General features: G+C 40.1%; 3 protein-coding genes across 13 annotated transcripts in view; 1 reads left to right on the top strand and 2 right to left on the bottom strand.

The window, feature by feature from the left end:
• Positions 1-23798, bottom strand: part of COL8A1 (collagen type VIII alpha 1 chain) — a 494271-nt gene that overhangs the window by 114907 nt on the left and 355566 nt on the right. The gene's annotated exons all lie outside the window — the stretch shown is intronic.
• CMSS1 (cms1 ribosomal small subunit homolog) overlaps positions 1-23798 on the bottom strand; it is a 362379-nt gene that overhangs the window by 133524 nt on the left and 205057 nt on the right. The gene's annotated exons all lie outside the window — the stretch shown is intronic.
• FILIP1L (filamin A interacting protein 1 like) overlaps positions 1-23798 on the top strand; it is a 297674-nt gene that overhangs the window by 73070 nt on the left and 200806 nt on the right. For all 4 annotated transcript variants that reach the window (XM_070508612.1, XM_070508610.1, XM_070508611.1 and 1 more), the window contains exon 2: positions 6228-6316. The gene's annotated coding sequence lies outside the window, so the exon portion shown is untranslated. The remainder of the gene's footprint in view (positions 1-6227; positions 6317-23798) is intronic.

Here is a 23798-nt window from a genome sequence, read left to right as displayed (position 1 = left end):
ACACTGGGCCGCCTGCACCGGAGCGCGCGAACTTAACCACTCGGCCACGGGGCCAGCCCGGGTTATCAGCTTTTTGGCAAAAGAAAAAAAAAAACCTGTTCTCCGTTTCCTCCTCATGTTCTCCATAAAAGGCAACAAAAGTCTTCATTAAATTCAGTAACGTCCAACATGTACTCTGGTTAACAATGTCTGAACCACATGGAGTACAAATTTTCAAAGAATTAAAATAAAATACACTTAGTAGTAAAATGATACAGGACGCTTACATCAACTTTCTTCAATGAATCAGAAGGTGTTCAGGATCTTGTAGCACTCTGGGTCACTGTTTTGAACATTTCATTGTTTGATGGTGCTTGGGGCTGGCTAATAAAACATTAGATAATAGAGCTCACAGTATCTATTATTGGCTGCTCACAGAGCCAAGTGCCTTTGCTACTGGTTTTCTCATTGGAATACAAAAAAATGAACCTTCACATTGAGTTTGACATTTACGGTACTAAGTTCTGTGATCAATAATTCTGTTTGTTTAGGAGCTGGTGTTCTTTCTAATTTCGGTGACAATTTTTTTCCTCCAGGGTTATAATTTTTGTCCTTTTCAGATTCTTTAATATTTAATAATAACTTTAAAGACAAAAGTCTAGCATTTCGATTGATCTGACAATGTTTTAGGGAGGGACCAAGATCCTGAACTTATGGCAAAACAAAGAGAAAGGGATGCAGAAGGAGACATATGTTACAGGAAGAGGAAGTGACAAAGATCATGTAACAGAGAGAGGAAGGAATGGCTCACGTCCTCACAGTTCATGAGCTGCAGGCCAAGTCTTTCTATCCTATCTTTCCGCTGCCATTATTTTCAAATCAAATTGTAGCTGGAGTCAGCGTATGATATACTTTCATTTTGAAAGAAGAAAAAGTTGAGAGAAATCAAGGCACAAAGTGAGTTATTCTTTCCCTGAATTTTACAGTTTAAAAGATTCTTAATAGATCTAAAGCCAAGCCATGTAGGTATAAAATACCCATTTCACCCCATAGCTGGGCTGTGCGCACTCATTCCCTGCTCCCAAACCAAATACATACAACAAAGTCCATTTTTTTGGTAAGCAATTGTTGATTAATGAATCATCTTTCCTGTAATTTTTATTTTTTGTAGACTTAGTTTGGCTAGGTTCCCTGGCATTCCTGTAGAGGTATGTAATGGAAAATTTGACCTCACAGTCTTTGCTTTTCTGTAACATCACAAAACACTGATATAACAGAGCTACAAAAAAGTAGCTTGGAGATGAAGGGATGCACAGAAAGAAAAAGCCCAGTGTGGAAAGGAACAAAGATACCCTAAATCATCTGGAAAATAAATATTTAGCTTTATAGACATGAAGTTATATTTATCTTCAAGAACAGCTCATTTGTTACAGCTTAGGATGTCACAGTGTTTCCATCATAATTCTGCCTTTCTAAAGAGACTGTAAACCAGACATAAAAAGCCATTCTCAAAATTAACTTGGAACACAGGCAGACCATATTGCAGATCCTATAACTTTTTCCCAAAATGGTGATTTAGGGTGGAGCAAGCAGAATAAAGGTGTCAGTAAGTGATTTCTTACATTTAGTTATATCTGAGTTGAAATAAAACCTTGGCAATCACCCTTCTGTGATCACAACCAGCCGTTACAGAAAATGTAGCAGGTCACACAGACTCAGCTTTGGGAACCGTGCAACTTGGGAGTTGGCAGTAGAGACATGCTTCAGAAGTGCTCTTCCAGCAAAATTCATAGTGGAATGAATGAATGGTTACGAAAACTGTCTTTTTACTTTTTCTTTTTTTAAAGATTGGCACCTGAGCTAACAACTGTTGCCAACCTCTTTTCCTTTTCTGCTTTTTCTCCCCAAATCACCCCAGTATATAGTTGTATATCTTAGTTGTGCGTCCTTCTCATTGTGGCATGTGGGACACTGCCTCAACGTGGCCTGATGAGTGGTGCCATGTCCGCGCCCAGGATCCAAACCAGCAATACTCAGGGCCGCCGCAGCTGAGCGCACGAACTTAACTACTCGGCTGTGGCCGGCCCCTGTCTTTTTACTTTTTAAGACAATAAGACTAAACTCTCTTCCCTAAGGCAAAGAAATCATTTCTTTAAATGCATAATCCAGACTCAGGGGGGTATCTACTCAGCCACTGATAATATGACCTGAGAAAATATCAACTTGACTATGATGAGAAAAGAGTCTCAAACAGCTCTCAGCACGAACCTCTCAAAATGCCACAGCTCCCCTAGTATCAGGCATCCAATGAGGTGTTTCATGACACCAGCATTGGGTGATGTGTGTATTGTCAACTGTCGCAGTCCCCATGGCCGTCAGAATGCATACATAGATTGTTCAGTTTATTAATCATCTAGATGTGCTGAAAAAAAGGAACGGGGGAAAGAACAGATGCAGAGAAGGCTGTACAAATCACTACTTACTTATTCAGGCTGCTGAGAAAATGGGCAGATGTTTCTGGATGCTCCCTAAGTTGTTTCCAAAACCACTGTCGCATCTGTGTGCTCTCCTCCATAAAAATGCAGTCGTATTAACTGGAACTACACAAAGAATTTTCAGTGGAGAGAGCTTTAATATACCACTTATGGGTTAAATGAGTACTTTTTACTTGAATAATGATTTCTTTTTTTAAAAAAAGGGAGAACCATGAAATATGCAAATAAGCTACAAGAGAAGAATTTCTCTATGTTGAATTTTACCTTTGTAAGCTATAGAAGACAGTTACCTATTCCAGAGACTGTCTTAGGCTCTTACTTCTCACTGACTTTGGCAGATGCAGGAAGAAAAAGGAGTATTCAGACAGCTTGGAGTGATTCTATTTATCCACTTATAAAAGGGAGGTGGACTGATAAAACAAAGTTGTTAACTATAAAGAGAACGACTAGGGGAAAAAATTACTATGTGCCACTTAATATCCTGTTTAAGGGATGTATGAGATCTTAGCTGAAAAAAAATTGGTGCTATATTAAAATATCAACTCCAGGAAGGATGCTCTTCTAGATTCTATTGGTTTCCTAAAAATTTCCTAGGTCTTATTTGGTTTCTGGGTTTCCTGAGAAATTCCTGGTATTCTTCATATTATAAGAATACTGAATCCTACACTACCTAATTTGAAATAAGTTTACCCTTTTACTTCTCACATGGTATTAAGCCAAGTTGATATTTTTGTAGAACTCCACTGAAATCAGCTTTATACTTTTCAGCTCTTTAATACAAGGTGAGTCTTGTATTCATTCATTCATTTACTGGATGTACTCCTGTGACCAAGAACACTTATGAAAAAATGTTGATCAGTTTTTTGAGATCAAGTTAATAAGTGAACCAGTCTAAGTGAATCAGATGAAATGCATAGTGGTTTTCATCATCACAGTGAAAGGTCTTGAAGTATCTCTGTGTTTGATGAACTATCACCATACAACAGTAATTTCTATAGTAATAAAAGAGTGGTGAAAAGTATAATTTCCTATTTTCTTCTATAAGCATTTTTCAACATCTATTAATGCTGAAATTAATGAACCTGTGCCCTAACACCAAATCTCATCTCCTCAGGCAAACGATTTTGTGTGTGTGTATATCTTTTCAGAGATATTTTATACACATGCAGGCAAATATGTGTGTCTGTGTGTGTACAAATATATTCTTTCCTCCTTTTATTCCATGCAAATAGTAGCATTCAATATGGTCTGTTCTGTACTGCCCTTTTTGGACTTGACAATACATGCTGGGGATCTTTCCGTAGCAATACATAAAGACCTACTTCCAGTCTTTGTTTCTGGAAGCATAGTATTCCACCAGCATTAACCGGTCCCTATGGATCAGTTATTTCCAATCTTTTGCTATTACAGACACATGTCTGTTAATTTTAAAATTAAAACTGGGGCCAGCCTGGTGGTGCAGTGGTTAAGGGTGCCCGTTCTGCTTTGGCATCCCGGGGTTCACCAGTTCGGATCCTGGGTGTGGACATGGCACTGCTTGGCACACCATGCTGTGGCACGCATCCCACGTATAAAGTAGAGGAAGATGGACACGGATGTTAGCTCAGGGCCAGCCTTCCTCACCAAAAAGAGGAGGATTGGCAGTAGTTAGCTCAGGGCTAATCTTCCTCAAAAATAAAATAAAATAAAATAAAAACAAATCATTTATAAGAAACTACATTTGAAGGACTAGTTCTGCTTGTTTCCACTTCCTACTCCAATTCTCTATGAGCAGCAAAATGGTAAAAAAAGAAAAAGAGGCAAAATGGGGTGTTGGCTAATCAGCTTTTGGATAATGGAACATCTTACTCTTTTTCGTGATTAGTAAAGCAATATATTTTGGATAGGCTTAAAATAATGGACTAATTACTTCATTACTATTCTTATTATTCCTGTAAAAGTTATATTTTAATGAGAAGAAAAGAGATAAAAAGAAAAATCCAAGAGGTTCAGAGCCAGCTAGCAGAAGGAGCAGAGCTCGTAAAATCTGGCCTCACGTGGCCTCGAAGACTACTCAGGTAATAGGAAGAGAGAAATCTGAAGTAGAGCCTCAGATCTGCAAAGGTCTTACTCTGTGTTTTGGGCAGGTTATCATCACATCATTTTCTCTAAAAATATTTAAGCATGCACTCATACACAGCTCTATGCAAGGAGCTTTCCAAAGCAAGCCAGACGGACACAGAAACTATTACCACGCCAGGAAGGAATCAATTGCAGGGTTGCCTCAACTACAGGTGGTGGGGCTTTGGGAAACTGTTTCTATGTTCATTAAATTTTTATAAATTTTATAAGTGTATCATGAAGATTCCTATTTAAAACATTTCTGTAGCAAATTTATTGGGAGAAAAAAATTATATTCTTCAGTTTATTTTTGAGTATAATTTTCAGATCTTTTTTCTTTTTAAAGATTGGCACCTGAGCTAACATCTGTTGCCAACTTTTTTAAAATTTTCTTCTTCTTCCTCTCCCCAAAGCTCCCCAGTACCTAGTTGTATATTCTGGTTGTAGGTCCTTCTGGTTGTGCTGTGTGGGACACTGCCTCAGCACGGCTTGATGAGCAGTGCTAGGTCTGCGCCCAGGATCCGAACCGGGAAAAACCCGGGCTGCTGAAGCAGAGTGTGTGAACTTAACCACTTGGCCATGGGGTTGGCGCAATTTTCAGATTTTTATATTTTGAGTTGGCTTTATTGAAAGTGATGATAACTGTGTGTGTGTGTATGTATGCATGTGTGTATTTGCTTTGTTTTAGCATTTTAAATTTTATTAAAAAATTTTTTTAAATTTTGAATTAACTTCAAACTTAAAAGTTCTGAGAATAGCACAAAAAACTCTTCTATGCTCCACTGAGATTCACCAATTATTAAAATTTTGCTTTTATATTTTATTGTCTTTCTACATATACACTGTTTTTCTAAGCCATGTGATGAAGCTGCAGGCATCATATCCTTTTGCCCTTAAATAGTTCAATGTATATTTCCTAAAAACAAAGATTATCACATACCTAATGATGGTACAGTGGTCAAAATCAGGAAACTTACAAAGTCACAATATTATTGTTTAATCCACAGACGTTACTCAAATTTTCCAATTGTCCCAAAAATATTCTTCTGTAATATCTTTTTCCTAGTCCAGGATCCAAACCAGGATCACACACATGTTCAGTTTTCATATCTCTTTGAGTTTTTATAATCCGAAATAGCTCCTCAGCTTTTCTTTGTGTTTCAGGACACTGACATTTTTGAAGAGTATCTTTTAGTTTGGGCTTGTCTGATATTTCCTTACTATTAAATTAATTATGCATTTTGGGGGGCAAGAATATCTCAGATGTCTTTCTCAATACATAACATCAAGACGCACATGATGTCAGTTTGTTCTGTTATTGGTGAACATAATTTTGATCACTTGGTTAAGGTGTTGCTACCAGGCTTCTCCTCTCAAAAGCCACCATTTCCCATGGCTATTAATAAGTAACTTGTGGAGAGATTCTTTGAAATATATAAGTATCCTGTTCTTCACTAACTTTCACTCTCTAGTTTTAGAATCCATCGATACTTCTTCCCTGAATCAATGTAATTGTGATGGTTGCAAAATGGTGATTTCTAATCTATCATTCATTCCATGTTTATTAATTGGCATTCTACTGTAAAAATGTTTCTCCTTCTTATGCACATAGTATCTATTTACAGGTATATCTCATTTTACTGTGCTTTTCAGATATTGAGTTTTTTTTACCCGACCCTCCACCACGAAAAAGATTATGATTCACCGAAGGCTCAGATGATGTAAAGCATTTTTAAATTAAGGTATGTACATTGTTTTTTAGACATAATGCTACTGCACACTTAATAAACTACAGCATAGTGTAAACACAACTTTTATATACACTGAGAAATCAAAAAGTTTGTGTGACTTGCTTTATCGTGATATTTGCTTTACTGCAGTGGTTTAGAATCAATTTCTCCGAGGTATGCCTGTATTTATTATGACTATGAACTTACTCAAGAATTCTTATTTTATTCAATGAGTTGTATTCTATTATTATTAATGGTTACTTTCTTCATCAAGATGTCCCAGATTTGGCCAATGGGAGTCCTTTCAAGCTGGTTCCTGTCTCCTTTTGACATGTCCCCATCACTTTTTGAGCACTTCCTAACATCTTGGCACGAAAAAATGTTCCAAGGTTCATCTTGTTTTTCCTCCAGTGGCCCTAAAGTCAGCCATTTTTCCAAGGAGCACTGGTTCCTTTTAGTGAGAAAGGAGATTTAGAAGCCAAAATGTAGTTGCTATGTGTGCTCATTGCTACTGGGTGTCTCTGCTTCAGACGCTTGTGGCAAGTGGAACTAGGAAGTTTTTTATGCTTTAAAAGGTCTTCATAAAATTGGTCCCAGGGACTCACATTTATAAAATTATTCCTTTTATATTAGGTTTCTGCTACGTTGAAATCTGGTTCAGGAGTTTTAGTGTTTGGGTCTGTTACAATGAACTTACAATATAATTACACTGACTACGAAACATTATTATGCTAGATGGATTTGATGAGATCTCTGAGAACAAGTAGCATGTCTCATTCATTTTTTTATGCTCAAAGCCCAACAAAGTTCAAATCACACAATAGGCAATCCACAGGAATTATATGATGTCTGGGATCTGTTTCCCAAGAATCCAGTGTGGGGGAAAGGAATACGGATGTAACAAAGGAGGCCATAAGTTAATCTGCTGCAGCTGTCACGGGAGTTCTTTTTTCTCCACTTTTCTCTATATTTTGCATAATAATAAAACAATTTAAAGGCAATCAAGAAATACTCCCTTACCCGAATGGAAAAAGTTTCTGCCTCCTCTATGGCTCAATTTCTTTATTAGTTGGGTGGGGTGAAAAAAACTTAAGGTGTTTGAATTACCAAGAACCAGACAGTAGTATAAGGTTCATGTGAATGCCTCTTCATTTAAAGTTTAAGAAAAAAAATTCTTATAAAATGCTCATTCATTTATGAATTTAATTTTTTCAATACATTTGGTCTAAGGGACTTGAAAATGGCCATGGTTTTCACCGTCAAACCACTAACTAGTCTAATCATCTTGGAAAGCATTAACTTGAAACAAATAATTTGGATAGTCATCTTGAATATATATTTATGACATCAGAGTAACCCCTAAAAGATAAAATAAAACAAGATAAATAGGTCTTGGAGCTATGTGGAGAAAGACAAACTGTAGCATTTTGCTGAAGAAATATATGAAGATAGCTTTTTCTTGACATCCCAAGTTGTTTCCTGATACTTAAATAACTGATAGTCAAAATATTAAAATGGGAAAACTGCAGTTATTGAGATATCCTACTCTGGGGGAAAACACCTCAAACAGATATAAATATGTATATACCGCTCACTGACAAGAGTGGACATTCTCCTGAGGCTGCTTATTTAACAGAAAATCTTGGCTTATAAAGCACGTCCCTCCTTCCCATTAGGAAAACTGACACTGATATTCTTTATCAACATTGTTTCAAGAAAGTCTGCTTCGAATTATCAGGGTTTCTCCACCATAAATCTGAGCTCACCGTCTCACCTAAATAGCAAGATTATCGTCTGTCAAATTTCAAAAAATATGTGTCTGCTCAGTTTTACTGACAAAGAAATACACTTAAGTGACCACGAGCAGTCAATTCAGATGGGATTTGAGGTCTCAAATCATTTTCTCCAATATTTAGGCAACAGAAAGAATCTTTTGGGGTTATTGGACCTAAATGAAAACCTTTTAACCAATGGTGATTCAAAAGGTGCATTCCTTACTAAGACTAGTGTGAAACTGCTAGTGAATTATTTCCATCATGTCCGGGTACAACCAGAATGCTAACATTCTGCCGCCTGCATACTGTAAATAAATACAGACCAAACAGCTTCCCACTGCTGCCATGAGCATGTACCCTCTCCAGACAAGTGGAGCATTAGCACCTGGTTGTCTCCTGGCTGCAGCTTTTTTTCTCCCTGAGTTCCTGGATGTACTTGTGGGACAGTCTAGAAAACTCAATGCTGCGACACATATAGATCAGGAAACTGTCTCTTGATGGAGTCTTGTGTCCATAATTCCAAGCATCCAGTCTAGCCAATTTCAACGGACAATGATGCAAATTTATTTTTTTCTTAACTGTATTAATGGGTTATTAATGTAAGCAAAATAAACCATGGCAGGATGAATAACAGCAACAATATTTCTTCAATCAAATAACTATCCTCTGTGTCTGGTTGTGGTTTCAAAGAAATCTGGATTAAATAACATGATTCACATATGAAAAGGCTGCTAAAAACTGGACTTTGGTATTACTCAGTCACACATAAAACAGCCACTTTTACACTACATTCCACATTTAGGAAAAGTGGAATTGTTTCCTTTGAGACAGGTATACTGGATACTTGACCTCTGAATCCTAAAACCAATTCATGGAACGAACAAAATTTAGAGGGACAAGAACTGGGCTGGGTCACCTCATATTCTCAATATACCACGGACTTACTCATTTCTGATCTGTCAAAGAGGCACTTTCTGCAATTCATTAAGCTTTCCAGTTTTCCTATTGATTATTTAAAATGCTCCCATCCTAATATGTGCTTCCCACGTTACTGGGTAAGGATTCAGGGAAGAACAGTTGAGGGGCAGGAAAGGTCTTGGTTTAGGCGAGCTGACACACAGCTCAAGGGAAGGAGTCTGGGTCTTGCAGACAGTGTTTGCTGTGGAAGTTTTACAATGTTACAAGCATTAGTCACGACCTTCCAGAAGATAACAGCAAGCTCTAGGAACTGTGATTTTCAAAGGGGACGTGGGAATGAGGGTTTTGATGGAAGCTTTCCAGAGCTGCAGCTGCCAAGCATGTGGGTTTTTCATTGGTTGTCACTTGATAGAGGTATGGCGGAGGAAGAATTCTTTGAGGGCAAGTTCAGACAGTGAATAGTTCAAGGCTGCAGCCTGCCTAGAAACCGCCAGCAATAAATGGACACACAAATCTTGAATGTTAAAAGACACAACTGGTTGTATTTTTCAAGGTTTTAAGGGGCTGAAATCATTCTATTACTGTACAATAAGCATGCAGAGCAAAATAAACAAAATAATGATTCCTAGCAATATATTTGAGGATGGTTTTTCTAATTCTGTTTTTTGCCACCATTTCTCATCCTGGTACTGGTACAGTCAGGGAGACACAGTTTGGCCCTGCTACTTTGTGTGTGTGTGACTGGGCCTCAATTTCGTCTTCAACAGGAGAGTAATACCTACTTTGCAGGGTTGTTGTGGGAACAAACGAGACAGTGAATGTTAGGGGCAGCAGCAGATAGTAGCTGCTCAAAAAGTGGTAATTATATTATCATTATCATCATAATAAATGCTCCTTTGTTATAAATAACCACGCTACCATTTATGCAGCTGTTAGAGGTAAGTGGACCTACAGAGCAACAAAAGCTGTCTTCACCTGTATGCAAATCATTGATACTATTTTAAAGGATAGTCCTTTATGGTATTGAGTTTAGAGGGTTTTTAAATTTAAAGTTTATCAATATAGCTTTTATGTCATAAAAGTAAAGATTTTCAGGTTCTTTCAGAATGGCAGAAGACATAGTCTATGAGAGCTTTACAATGTCATGGACTAGTTTCTGTGAAAGAGGAATACGGCTGGCTGCCTCCTCCCTGCCTCAGACAGACTCCACAATAATTCACTGATAACAAAAACCACCAGCTGCCATTCCTAATAAAACGTTCCATTGGCAGGGCACACTTTATGGCAAACTCTAAGTCACATGTCCTCTTCTTATTTCTGCTTCTTCTCTCTAAGGCCAGTTAAAATCTGCCTTTTGTAAATCTTTAGTGAGTAAATCAAAATAACCAATCTGGAATTTGACTGAGTATCAACCAAGAGGAGCTAAAATAGGATCAAGCTCAGGCATCCATCACTCTGCCTGCATGTGCATACCCATCAGCCATTCCCCACCAAACTTACATCATCTGTCCTTCAGGTATCATACTTTGTCTCTTCATGTTTTTTCGAGGAACATTAGCCCTGAGCTAACTATTGCCAGTCCTCCTCTTTTTTGCTGAGGAAGCCTGGCCCTGAGCTAACATCCGTGCCCATCTTCCTCTACTTTATATGTGGGACGCCTACCACTGCCTGGCTTGCCAAGCGATGCCATGTCCGCACCCAGGATCCGAACCAGCGAACCCCGGGCTGCCAAGAAGCAGAATGTGCGAACTTAACCGCTGCGCTACCGGGCTGGCCCCTTCATGTTTTAACACCTATAGTCTTCCTCATATTTCATTATTTATTCCCCCAGGGCGGGGGTTAGCAAACTATGGCTGGTGGGCCAAAATCTCGACCAGAGGCTGTTTTTGTACAGTCCATAAGAACAATTTTTACAGGGGCTGGCCCTGTGGCCGAGTGGTTAAGTTCGCATGCTCTGCTTTAGCGGCCTAGGGTTTTGCTGGTTTGGATCCTGGGCGTGGACATGGCACTGCTCGTCAGGCCATGCTGAGGTGGTGTCTCACATGCCACAACTAGAAGGACCCACAACTAAAATCTACCACTACGTACTGGGGAGATCTGGGGAGAAAAAGTAGGGGGAAAAAAAAAAACATTGGCAACAGTTGTTAGCTCAGGTGCCAATCCAAAAAAAAAAAAGAATAATTTTTACATTTCTAAATGGTTGGAAAAAAATCCAAATTAGAATAATTTTTCATGACGTGAAAAATATATAAAATTGAAATTTCAGTGACCATAAAGTTTTATTGGAATACAGTCATGCTCACTTGCTCACATGTTGTCTGTGGCTGCTCTTTTTGTGTATGAGGAAGATTGGCCCTGAGCTAACATTTGCTGCCAATCTTCCTCTTTTTGCTTGAGGAAGACTGTCGCTGGGCTAACATCTGTGCCAATCTTCCTCTATTTCATGGGGGACGCCACCAGAGTGTGGTTTGACAAGGAGCGCTGGGTCCACGTCCAGGATCTGAGCCGGCAAAGCCTGGGCCACTGAGGCTGAACGCACAAAGTTAGCCACGACACCACTGGGCTGGCCCCTGTCTGTGGATGCTTTTGAGTTATAATGGTAGAGTTGAATAGTTGGTGCAGAGACCATGTGGCTAAAATATTTACTATCTGACCCTCTACAGGAGAAGTTTGTCAACACCGTCCTAGGGGGTCTTTCTCTTGGGAGAAAGTGAGGCAAATACACTGCCTGACCTCCCCATCTGGTCAGCCTTGGAAAGGAAATAGAGCCCAGCTTGACTTTTCAGTAGGGGTGGAATGGGACAGTAAAAAACAGGAACTGACACAGGAGGCAGGAGACGTGGGTCTCAGGTTTGTTCTTATGTTAGTTCTGGGTTATGTACTTAACTTCTCTAGTCCTGTAATATGGCTTCCCCCTTGTTGGGCTCTCAGTTTCCTTTATGTTTGAAAAAAACGGTCAGTCCTTTAATCCCTTAGCGGATCATCATGATAATATGTGAAACTCTCCCACCATCTCCTCTCTCACCCCTCCCAAATGAATCCAGGCTCAACAGAAGTAAGTGAAATAAGGATGTTGGAAGCCTTCCCACAGGACTGCAGGATAGAAGTTTAGAACCCATTTTTAAATCTCTGGAGATGGGCCCCCAGTGAGACCACATATCTACTACAATGAGTAATTCCCCCTGGTCTCCACTGGAGAATGGAGGCACTTAGGGCATATGAGCCTGAATCACTTGTTTTCTGGAAATTTCCTATTATACATATGACTATTAACTACATAGTCTAAACATGCTGACGTCTGAGAAAATATCTTCTAAATTATAGCAGAAAAAATCAGATCTAAAGCTGGACGAAGGGATCGAGGTGGGACAGGCAGAGATGCTTTTATGTGCAGAAGAGAGCAGTGTGCAGAGATGTTCCTAGTCACACAGATATTACCAGTGGCAAATACATTTCTAATCAGAATTCATATCTCACGCATTTTATATTTTAATGTGAATTTACACATTCTCAATCCTAAACCAAATATAGGCTACATAATTCCACACACAGTAACTAATTTTACCATGATCTATTTTAAAAATAATTTATACTTTATTGGGTTATGAATTGACCAAAACTTTTAGCATTCCAGGTCCTTGCTGTAGGGCAGGAAAGCACTTGATTTCATTGCCGTGGATCCCCTCCTTTTGCTAACTATATAGCTGATCTGTGTTTGTGTGGTAAAGGAAAACCAGCAGTTACTGGTCTAATGTCGAAGGTTAACTTAGTTATGGGTACGATGATTACTCCTCATTTCAAGCAGTGAACAGAGCCTGGAGTCTTGGACTGCTTTTCAGTCACACTGCGTCACTAAGCAACTTTGGAACAGGTACTCCCAAAGGGAAAACAGGTTCTGAGAAAAGAGTGGCTGAGACACGCATGAATGAGAATGAGTAATAATTTTTGTAAGCAGAAAGGACAAATAACTACCCTATTACAAATATGATTAAAATCATATAAACTCACTACACTAAAATTAGAGTTGGGAAAGCTCTTAGAGGACTTTGAGTCCAAGTTTCCTTCATGAAAAACCAACTTGCATGTCAGATAGCCATTGTCCAGCATCTGGCCGATCATTCACTTCTGGTGGCAGAGAGCTCTCATCCTCATCCATACCAGCTCATTCCATTTTGGTGCAACTCCAAAGACTATACAGTCAAAAAACGCCCAAGAAAGCAGAGAAATGACTATTGAGCTAGAAAATAGTAGTTCCAAATTCCAGCTTCAGCCTACACTAACTCTAGTTGTGCGACGCTGAGCAAGTCTGCAGTGCTCTCTGAGCCTCAGTTTCCTCCTCTGTAAAACAGGGTCTCTACGGTCCTTTCCAGAGCTGCATTTCTCTACTTATGTAATTTCCACTTCATGCTACTGAAAGGAAAATCAGTTGTGAGAAAGCTACAAAGAGCTGTGAAGGTTTTCTTCTTACAGTTCTTACTTATGCCACAGCTGGGCTGCCTCTGAATGTTCCACTTTCTAAACTTCATCCTAACACTTGGGTCTTTCCTCAGCTTTCCAGATTACCTAGAGCTTGACTTTGCTTTGACTGTTGATATCTCAGAGGTGATAGTGACTCAGAACCTGCCCTTTCAGTCAATAGACAGCCAAGGAGAAGCCATGAAATCCCTCTAAGTGACCCAGTTTGGCTTGCAGAATTCTGAAGTTAAAAACCAACAAACATGAGAAATGTTTTACTGTTCTCATGCACTGAACTAAAAACCCTTGTTCTAGGGGCTGGTCCCATGGCCGAGTGGTTAAGTTCGCATGCTCTGCATTGGTGGCTCGGATTTCACCAGTTCAGATGCTGGGTGTGGACCTACACACTGCTCATCAAACCATGCTGTGGCAGCGTCCCACACAGAAGAACTAGAGTGTACAACTAGGATATACAACTAGGTACTGGGGCTTTGGGGAGAAGAAAAAGGATGATTTGCAACAGATGTTGGCTCAGGGCCAATCTTCCTCTATCAAAAAAAAACACAAAACACCCCTTGAAAAAAACCCCAAAAAACTCTTGTTCTATATTCTTTGGAATGCTAGTAAACTGCTCAATATTTCATTCTTTTTATGATGAGAACATATAGGCTGGAATAAACCTTGAGCTCAAGGAAAAGCTACACCTTTTATAAAAACTGCAATTAATGTATGTTTGGTATAATCTAAGTATAAATAATTATTTTTTAGAAGCAAAAATGCTATATATTTTAATGAGATAGCAATTTGGCAAAGGTTGCAAATGTAACAGTAAAATGAATGAGTATTTAGCATTTTATTTATGTAACCAAAGTGGATACAACTAAAAAGACTGAATGTGGGGCCGGCCTGGTGGCACAGTGGTTAAGTTTGCACATTCTGATTCTCAGTGGCCTGGGGTTTGCTGGTTCGGATCCCGGGTGCAGACATGGCACCGCTTGGCAAAATCCATGCTGTGGTTGGCGTCCCACATATAAAAGTAGAGGAAGACGGGCATGGATGTTAGTTCAGGGCCAGTCTTCCTCAGCAAAAAGAGGAGGATTGGCAGTAGTTAGCTCAGGGCTAATCTTCCTCCAAAAAAAAAAAAAAAAAGACTGAATGTGCTTAGGAAACCTTACTTTGTTAAACAATCATCATAACCAAAGTCTATAGTGTCATGTAACTAAAACAAAGTTTATTTTCTTCTGCAGGTAAATACATCTAGTTATTTTAGTAAGATATTTTAAAATAAACTTTAATATTCCAGTTATAAAAGTGAAAATAAACAAAATATATTTTTTTAGCCAATTAAGTCCCCCAATTTTTTTTTAAACAAAACAAAGGGAATCTAGGTGCTCACATGGCTGCTACCAATTGAATGACGTGCTTGAAAAGCATCCCCAGGATGTAGACACGCTATACTTCAGTAGAGAGTTGTATGTGAAGAGCTCACAGTAAGGAGTTCCGAGTCTTCCCATGGGACTTGACACACATCCAAACCCCTTCCTGTGGCCTGCGAGGCTGGCCCTGCTCCCTCCACAGTGTCTTCTCCTGCCACGTCTGCCCTCCACCTCCACGCTAGTTTCCCCTGCTCTCCCCGAGTGTCTTCACATATGCTTTTCCCTCTGTTGGCAGTGCTCTTCCTCTTCTTTGCTGCATGCCTAACTCTGAACTCTGTGCTGTGGAAAGCACGTCAACTGCTCAAATGTTTCCTACCTTCAGAGGTTTGGAGGTTCACTCAGGAGGCTAAACTAATTCACATAACATTCTCTATATTCTAAACAGCAATGCATGGGGAAAAAGTGTTGAGGCATACAACAGCAAGCATGCATTAAAGCTCGGCAAGTTGCAAGCAGGAGGATAGAGTGTGTGTGTGTGTTGGGGGGGTGGGGAAGAGCTCTTCTAGGGTTTCCTGAGCAGGGCAGGTGTCACGATGCAGTCATGAAGTCTGTCTCCAAGCTACAAGGTGCAGTTTGCTCTTCTTTCTGACCCCAGGTCAAACGGGGTGTAGGCTGGGTTTAGCCCACTGAAGAGTTTTGTTTGGCTCAAAGTTGAAGAAATTGTTTTTCAGATTCATTGACTCATCAAACATTTATTGAGCACTTACTATGCGTGAGGCACATTTCTAGATGCTAGGCATATGGCAGTGAACAAATACACAGAAACACACCAAGTCCCTCCTCTTTTGGAACTTACTTTCTAATGCAGAAGACAGGTAATAAACAAGAAAAATACGTAGTATACTAGATCATGACGTGTGCTAATGAGAAAAATAAAGCCGAGAAGCAGAGGGGAAGGGCGTGTGTATGTGTGCGTATGTGGCTGCAAGTTTAGACAGTGTGGGCAAAGAAGGCCTCATGGAGAAGATGACATTTGAGCACAGGGTTGCAGGGGTGGAGGGGCCCTGGAAATACTGGGGAAAGAGCATATCAGGCAAGGGAGCAGCAAGGGCAAAGGTCACGAGGAGGAAATGAGCTGGTGCACTTGAGGAAAAGCCAGGAGGCCACTGTGGATGCAGAGAAGGGCTCAGGGAGCCTCGTGGGGTATCAGGAGGCCTTGGCTGTCACTCTAAGAGAGATGGGAAGCCTTTGAAGGGTTGTGAGTAGAGAGCAACAAGATCTGACACACGCTTTAGTAAACCCCTCGAACTGCAGGAGAGGAAGCACGGAAGGGAGACCAGTTGGAGGCTCCTGCAACAGCCCCGGGGAGAGACGGGGGCGGTTTGGGCTACAGTAGTGCTACACAGATCCATTAGAAGTGGTCAGATTCTGAATTTATTTTGAGGGTAGAGCCAACAGGATTTCCTGGTGGATTAGATGTGGATTTTGAAAGGAAGAGAATAGTCAAGGACAATCCCAAGGTTTCTGGCTTGAGCAAGTGGAAGAAAGGAGTTGCCAACATTTAAAATCAGGAGATTTAATTCAAGAATCCAGACTTCCAGATTCTCTCAAAACACTAGATCTAGTCAACTGTATATCTGCACTGTTCACATGACAAAAATCAGCTGGAGCTGCCCCGTGGAGACAGGACACTGGTCCCGTGGTCTCAACAGGTGCCGCTCCCTGCAGTCTTACACCCGGCCTTCTGGTAGTAAATAGCTGTTCATACCTGCCTGACCTCTGCAGGCAGCTTGAGTTGGGCCCTTCCTAACCAAAGTCCTCTCATGAACTCAATGTCATAAAATACAACATAAACTTGCCCACAATTTTGACTAAAGAGAGGGAATTTTTGATACAGTATTTATTTAAAACAAGGTACAGAAAGAGCATCATTATTCTAGTTTTCACCTCATAGTGATCTGACAGCAACCTAGGACAAAGGTCCATCCTCTGTATCTCTTCTCAGGGAAAAGAGAAGCTCCCTGAAGAAACCCCTCTTCCACATATTCCGACTGCATCAAGTCTAAATCCTGCTCACTTCATAGTCTGTCCCCAGCGCCCGGCAGTGAGGTATGGTGCTGGCAGTGGGTCCAGTGCCACATCTCACTCTACCTGTGATTTCTAGACAAGGGTGCTCTGATGCCCAGATTGGTACCGAGGGATCTTGGCTCCAGGCTGCTGCTATCACCAACAAGCCTGGTGACTGGCAAATTACTCATCTTCTCTGGGTTTCTGTTCTTCATCAATGAAGAATGGAGATGGACTACGGAAGAGCTTCTCAAACTCTAATGTGTGTACAAACCCCCATTATATTACTGATCCTCATTTTAGTAGGGTGTTAAAATATCCCAAAGGGGGACAAATATTAATCCATCCATTGAATTTCTTTTGCTTTTTTTAAATATTCTGATTTGCACATGTAAAATACACTCACTTATGAAAGTCTAAACTCCTATGGTGACTGTGACAAGTCCAAGTCAATTCCTAAAACAAGCAATGGTAAAAAGACTGAATGATGTACCACGTATAGCCTGACCAAAAGTGAATAAAGAGTGAAGCGCCTGATAACAACGTCTCTGTGGAAGATGTGATACGTTTCTCTTCAGCAAATAAAAATAAGGGGAACCCAAATGTCTTGTTTTGTCTTGTCCATCAGGAAGCTCCGAGCTAAACGCAATGTTCACAACAACAGAACTACTTTACCTCAGGGATGTGAGTCCAACGTTTTCCCCCTTCCTTCATATTTACCCTAACAGTTTTGATTTTCTTTTTAACTGCCGAGTTGTAGGCACATTTTGATGCTAGGCAACATCAAATCTTTTCTGAAAGGGGTGGGGCAGGAGGGAAGCACTGGAAGGAAAGGGCAGGAAAAGGAAAGTGACTTAAAAAAAGATCTTTCCAACTTGATATTAGGAAAGTCAGTACATATGGTCTGTGAAAGAGATTAAATAAATATAAATCTTATCACCCTGCCTCACCCCCAAAGCAGCTTGGTCTCTTTAAAAAGTGCCTTTAGACGGACAAAAGCAGCCATGAACAGTATGGGCTGTAAACAAGCCTACTAGGAAAATGCTTCCATGCAGCTTCTCTCTTATCTCATTATGGTTATTTAGAGACAAATGATAAATCCATGACCTGGATTAACTCCCTGTAGTAAATAAAGATCACTTTTGATATCAAGAAGAATTTAAAGAAAAAAGTGTGTTAATTCGTACCACAAAAACTATGGGTAAAGTCAGCATCCAGACAGGTAGCTGGGGGTAACAAGTCCAAAGTACACTCTGCAAACCTATGTTCGGCCAGCACCGGACAAGCGCGATGAAGGCCAGGATGTCAGGTCTCCTCTGCTGCCCTAGGAACCCTGGCTTGGGAGTCAGGACACCTAGCTTGTCTACCAACTCCTTTCCCGACCTTGGGCAAGTCCTGCAACCACCCGGCTCTCATGTGTGAAATGGAGAGAACGTGGGGAGCACAGAGGCAGAGATTCTCCTCCCAGTGCTCTGCTTCCCCAGTTCTGCCCTCTGTTTAACCGATCGGAGCCCGCACGTGTGCATGCTGGAGGCTGGAGGGCTATTCTCTGGTAGGCCCCATGTGCTTCTTGTAACTGTTTAAAGATTTGTGTTTGTTCCCAAACCTGTCTATGCTTGATGGACTTTTTATTACAATTACATAATTTAATCAAATATTATGTGAACCGATGAAATATAACAGTACAAGGCAGGAGCTGTTTTCTATGCAAAGTACACTGAATAGTTTGAGAAGACCTGACAAAGGCAGATCACTGAAAATGGCTATTGAGACAGATGTAGGTCAGACAGTTCTAAAAGAACGGAAAACAAACTGTAAAAATCTAGAAGGATTCCATCTAAAGTCCTGTTCTACTTTAACAAAATTGAAAAGGGAAACCATAGCAAATGCAACCATTAAGGTATAATTAATGCAAGAAAAATGTTAGGAAATTATAATCAGCAGGCCTATAATCAGAGACCAGGCCTTGGCCCTACATCAAGGCTTCCATGGCAATGGGAAAGGGAACAAGGACAAGGGTGAAATGTTGCAGAGGCCCCAGGTTCTTACTTAAACCACATGAAATAGGCAACGATGACACTGAAACAGCTTTCTGGGAAGTGGCTAAGGAGGGAGAGGGAGAGTGGAGGATGGAGTTAGGTAGTGCGAGGGAGGAGCAGACGGACACACAGACACTACTTTTGACAGTTTGATGTGTCCTTGCCAGTCCATCAGCTGGAGGCAGAATAAATCTACTTCTGCATAGGATCAGAGGTTGGTCTCTAGTTCCCAAGAAGTAAAGACTTCTTTAATTACTAGAGTCAGTAGTTAAACTCTCCCCCTGCCTCCTCAGTTTTTTAAATATATATTTGATAAATTACTTAATGAGTAATAAAATACATTGAATTTACCTGAGCAATGGGCACTGAGAACGAGAACACAGGATGCTTTGGTTTTGTGATACTAAGACATGCAGAGTGTGAGCAGTCTAGGTAGAAATAATAGTTTTCAACGGCAAGACCAGGCCTGTAATTTTCTGCAGCAAACCATGACATCATGGTTTATATGAGGCCGGCTCCATAAATCAAGCTTTCCCTAATTAGAGAGTCTTCTGCCCATCTACATTATTAGAGCAAATAATTAAAACTGCCTAGGCAATAATACAAGCCAGATCTGTTTACAAAAATGTTCTTTTTTTCCTCAAACTCTTTTAGTCTCACTACCACTTAGAGATCTTTCGCATTTAGTAAATTATAGACTTAGAGCATGTCTTTTAGTCTGACTTCACTTTTAAGGAATTCTTCAATTAACTTTACGTTGCTTTAAGCTGTTCATCCAACGAGAAAGCAATCTGTGGTTTCTGACTCCTTTGCATGCCAATGGCTGCCATCCATGTTTGACTGTCAGACACACTGTCTCTGGAAAGCCAGGCTGTTTGCATAAAACCAGTCAGTTGTCATAGCATTCTGACAAGCACTACAGAAAAACAAGGAACAATACTCCGTGGTGGCTAAACTGGGAGAGTTCCCACTGCAAGGGTGACTGCACTGGTGACACACATGACACCCACACCCAATCACCTGGCCTGAGCCAGAAGGTAACACATACTCCACTTTCATCTGTGACCTTTCCACTTTCAGGCGCCATCTCCTCTCCGCCAATTCCTTTCTTTTCTCCTCTCTTTTTCCAAAATGGCTAAAACACCTGAAACTCATGGAAAGGTGTGGCTACTCTAACAACAGGCAAAAATCCCAGCAAAATCTAGGAAGCAAGAGATTGCACTGCCTTTGCAATGGTTACAGTGCCTCTAGTCAGATCTTTCCCCAAATACAGTGTAATAAAAAGCATGAGGTCAGAGGTGGGACCTCAGTCCAAAACTTTGAATTTTCTCTGACTCTGGTATATGATATAGCACCTTAACTCTCTTTGCCTCTTAAGGCTCACTCACTGATCTTTCTAAAGAAGTACAAATAACTGGGCAGTGGAAAATAACCATAGAAACAAATGATGGAAACAAATGATGATCACTGAAGAAAAAGATTCTTAGGTTTTCTACCTATTACAGCTGAGTCAAGCAAAATGGAATCTCTCTCACTTTCCTTTCCCCTGTGCTTGGCCAGTTTCTGAATGTCTCTCACCTCTGTCTGTCCTATGGAAGCAACTGTGAAGCCAACAGAATAATAAACAGTGATGTTTTGAAGGCCTCTTGAATACTCAAGCCCAATATAAGATGCACATGTGATTTTTCAAAAATCTTGCCAATGCTGTTCAGTAATGGGATGTGCAGTTGTTGAAACTGCAGACCTTTCCAAAGCAAGGGAATGACCACTCTGGCAGAGCCACACCACAACAAGTATGCAGGCAGAGCCATAGAAACTAGAATGAATGCACAGGCCAGGTGAAGCGAAGGACTGAGAGTGGACTTGGCACTGGTTCAACATGGGCTGGCAACGGAGGGAGGACCAATGGAAGGCCTGCTCTTTTCTTTAGAACACAACTGTGCCCTGACTCCCCTCCTAATGTTATTGCTACTGCACCTGAATCAAAAGACCTGTAGGATTCCTGGGAGACCCAAAGTTATTCTAATACCATTCTTTTTTCCTCTTTTCTTTTGTTTAATTGTTTGGTTTCCAAGCTACAGCAAATGCTTTGTGGAAAAAGGACATGAGTAAAGTGGAGGAAAATTGACAGAGATGTTAGCTCAGGGCTAATCTTCCTCAGGAAAAAAAAAAAAATCAGAGTTTTATAAAGTATCAAATATTCTTTCTTTAACCTGCAAATCATTGTTTCTATTGAATTATCTTTATGTCTATTCTGAGATTTTAAAAATATGAGCAACCAATACAAAATTCACCGATTTGTTCAAAGCATTGTTTTATGGATGTATGGTACTTTTCTAAAATGGCCTCAAGATGCAGATCTTGCTTCCAATTCAAGAGCTCAAGATAGCTCCTGGCTTGCCTCTTTGTTCTTTCTGACACTTAGATTCTCTGCAAAAACCAAAATGTTATAGGAATGTTCTCTCCAATGAGGCAATTCTGAAATTCTGGGAAAGGTTCCTTCTCTCTTGAAGCTTCCTGCCTAATCCTATGCACCTTTAGTGTATTTCTTTCTTTCTTTCTTTCTTTTTTTGAGGAAGATGAGCCCTGAGCTAACTACTGCCAATCCTCCTCTTTTTGCTGAGGAAGACCGACCCTGAGTTAACATCCATGCCCATCTTCCTCCACTTTATACACGGGACACCTACCACAGCATGGCTTTTGCCAAGCAGTGCCATGTCTGCACCTAGAATCCGAACCAGGGAACCCCGGGGCGGGGGTGGGGGGGGCACGGAGAAGCGGAATGTGCAACTTAACTGCTGTGCCACCGGGCCAGCCCCACCTTTACCGTATTTCTTGGAGTAAAGGTGGTAAAGATGCCTAATTTGGAAGGAAACAGTGAACCAAGAGGATCTAGTTGAGGGCACAAAAGCTGAAGTCTCATTTCTTAGCAACTCCAAGAAGAAAGAGCTTGGTGTATAGAAGGAGAGCTCTAGAGTGTGTCACTGGAAACTGAAGGACTTCTAACAGCTACATTTGATGCCTAGAAAAGCAGTAACATAGGGATGTGTGTTCCCCAGTTTTCTAGGTGAGAACAGTGGGCTTGGGAATTTAGCATTGGGATTTAACGTCTAGGCAATTCACAAGTCTTGAAAGTAGAGCACAATGACACAAAGAAAACTTAAAATTACATATTAGTTTCTAATAAAAAGCTCTTAGAAAGTAAATAGCAACCTGTATTCTGGCTGGGTAAATTTTAAATTAACTCATCAAAAACAAATACTTTCAAAGCACTTTAAGAATATTTGAAAAGATGTTATCTGTTACTATCTATTTTTAACCTGCTGTTCCTTTTGATGAGAACAGGGTGAGAGACCACCTTCCTGCCTGTTTATGTTTTCATGTCTTTTGGGCCTTGGCAAAAGATACCTGCAGCCCTCAAGAAAGAATGGCCAAAGCAAAGTGGGGTCTCACATACTCTGTCTCAGGCCTTAATACCCAGAGCTTAATGAATCGATTCTGCTTCTGCGCTGATGGCATCTATCCTCTTTTGGAAGTTCAGTGACTAAAGAGGGAATATTTTGGCTTTCCACTGCAAACCTGTACAGATTTAACTTACAGCTTCCGGCTACAAACTTGTCTTCTAGTAAGAAACCACAGTGGTAGACCATAAGTGAGATGATCCAGCTTTTAGAAAATGTGCTAATGATTTATTTGCAGAATAGCAAAGTAAATTGCAAAGAATTATCTGAAATACAAAGAGGGTGTGGAAGCAATAAAATAAATGAAGATACAAGACTTTTAAAAGGTTGCATGGGGAAATGAAGACACTAAATGCCACATAATTTTAGAAAATAAAATTACAAGGTATGTGGTATGCTGGCAAAATTCTGAATTATAGTAAGGTTTTCTAGAGAATAAGAAAACTTGTGTGGCTACTACCCAGGGTAATTACTGGATTGGAGAGATCACTCAGAAAATAAAAGTGCAGATAACATCTAGAGGTTTCAAGCTGTTTCCTTGTACCACACTCCCTCTACTTTCAATCTCACACTAACTACTTCCCCTAAGTGAAAAAAAGAAACACTGTAGTTTTCTGGAATTCTCTTCTATAAATTCCAAGTAAAAAAAAAAGTCAAATGAAAATAAGCTATGAAGTTAGATGACAATATGACGAACACTTCTCTTACTCTTTAATGTTGTGATAACAGCTTGAAAGAAAGATTATACTCCTAGAATCCTAAAATTTATATGGAACAAGAAAAGACCTCGAGCAGCCAAAGAAATCCTGAGGAAAAAACAAAGCTGTAGGTATCACACTCCCTGATTTCAAAATACAGTGCAAAGCAACAGTAATCAAAACAGCATGGTACTGGCACAAAAACAGATACACAGATCAATGGAACAGAATCGAGAGCCCAGAAATAAACCCATGCATCTATGGAGAGCTAATTTTTTACAAGGGAGCCAAGAACATACAATGAAGAAAAGTGTTGCGAAAACTGGACAGCCACATGCAAAAGAATAAATGTAGACCATTATATTATACCATACACAAAACTTAACTCAAAATGGATTAAAAACTTGAAGGTGAGACCTGAAACCATGAAACTTCTAGAAGAAAACACAGGCATAATGCTCTTTGACACTGGCCTTAGCAGCATATTTTCAAGTACCATGTCTGACCAGGCAAGGAAAACAATAGAAAAAATAAACAAATGGGACTACATTAAACTAAAAAGCTTCTGCAAAGCAAAGGAAAACATCAACAAAATGAAAAGACAACCTAACAACTGGGAGAAGATATTTGCAAACCACATATCAGATAAGGCGTTAATCTCCAAAATATACAAAGAACTCATACATCTCAAAAAGAAAAAAACTA

Source organism: Equus asinus, chromosome 5 (genome assembly GCF_041296235.1).
Source record: "Equus asinus isolate D_3611 breed Donkey chromosome 5, EquAss-T2T_v2, whole genome shotgun sequence".
Taxonomy (NCBI): domain Eukaryota; kingdom Metazoa; phylum Chordata; class Mammalia; order Perissodactyla; family Equidae; genus Equus; species Equus asinus.
This window is presented reverse-complemented; position numbering and strand designations above follow the sequence as displayed.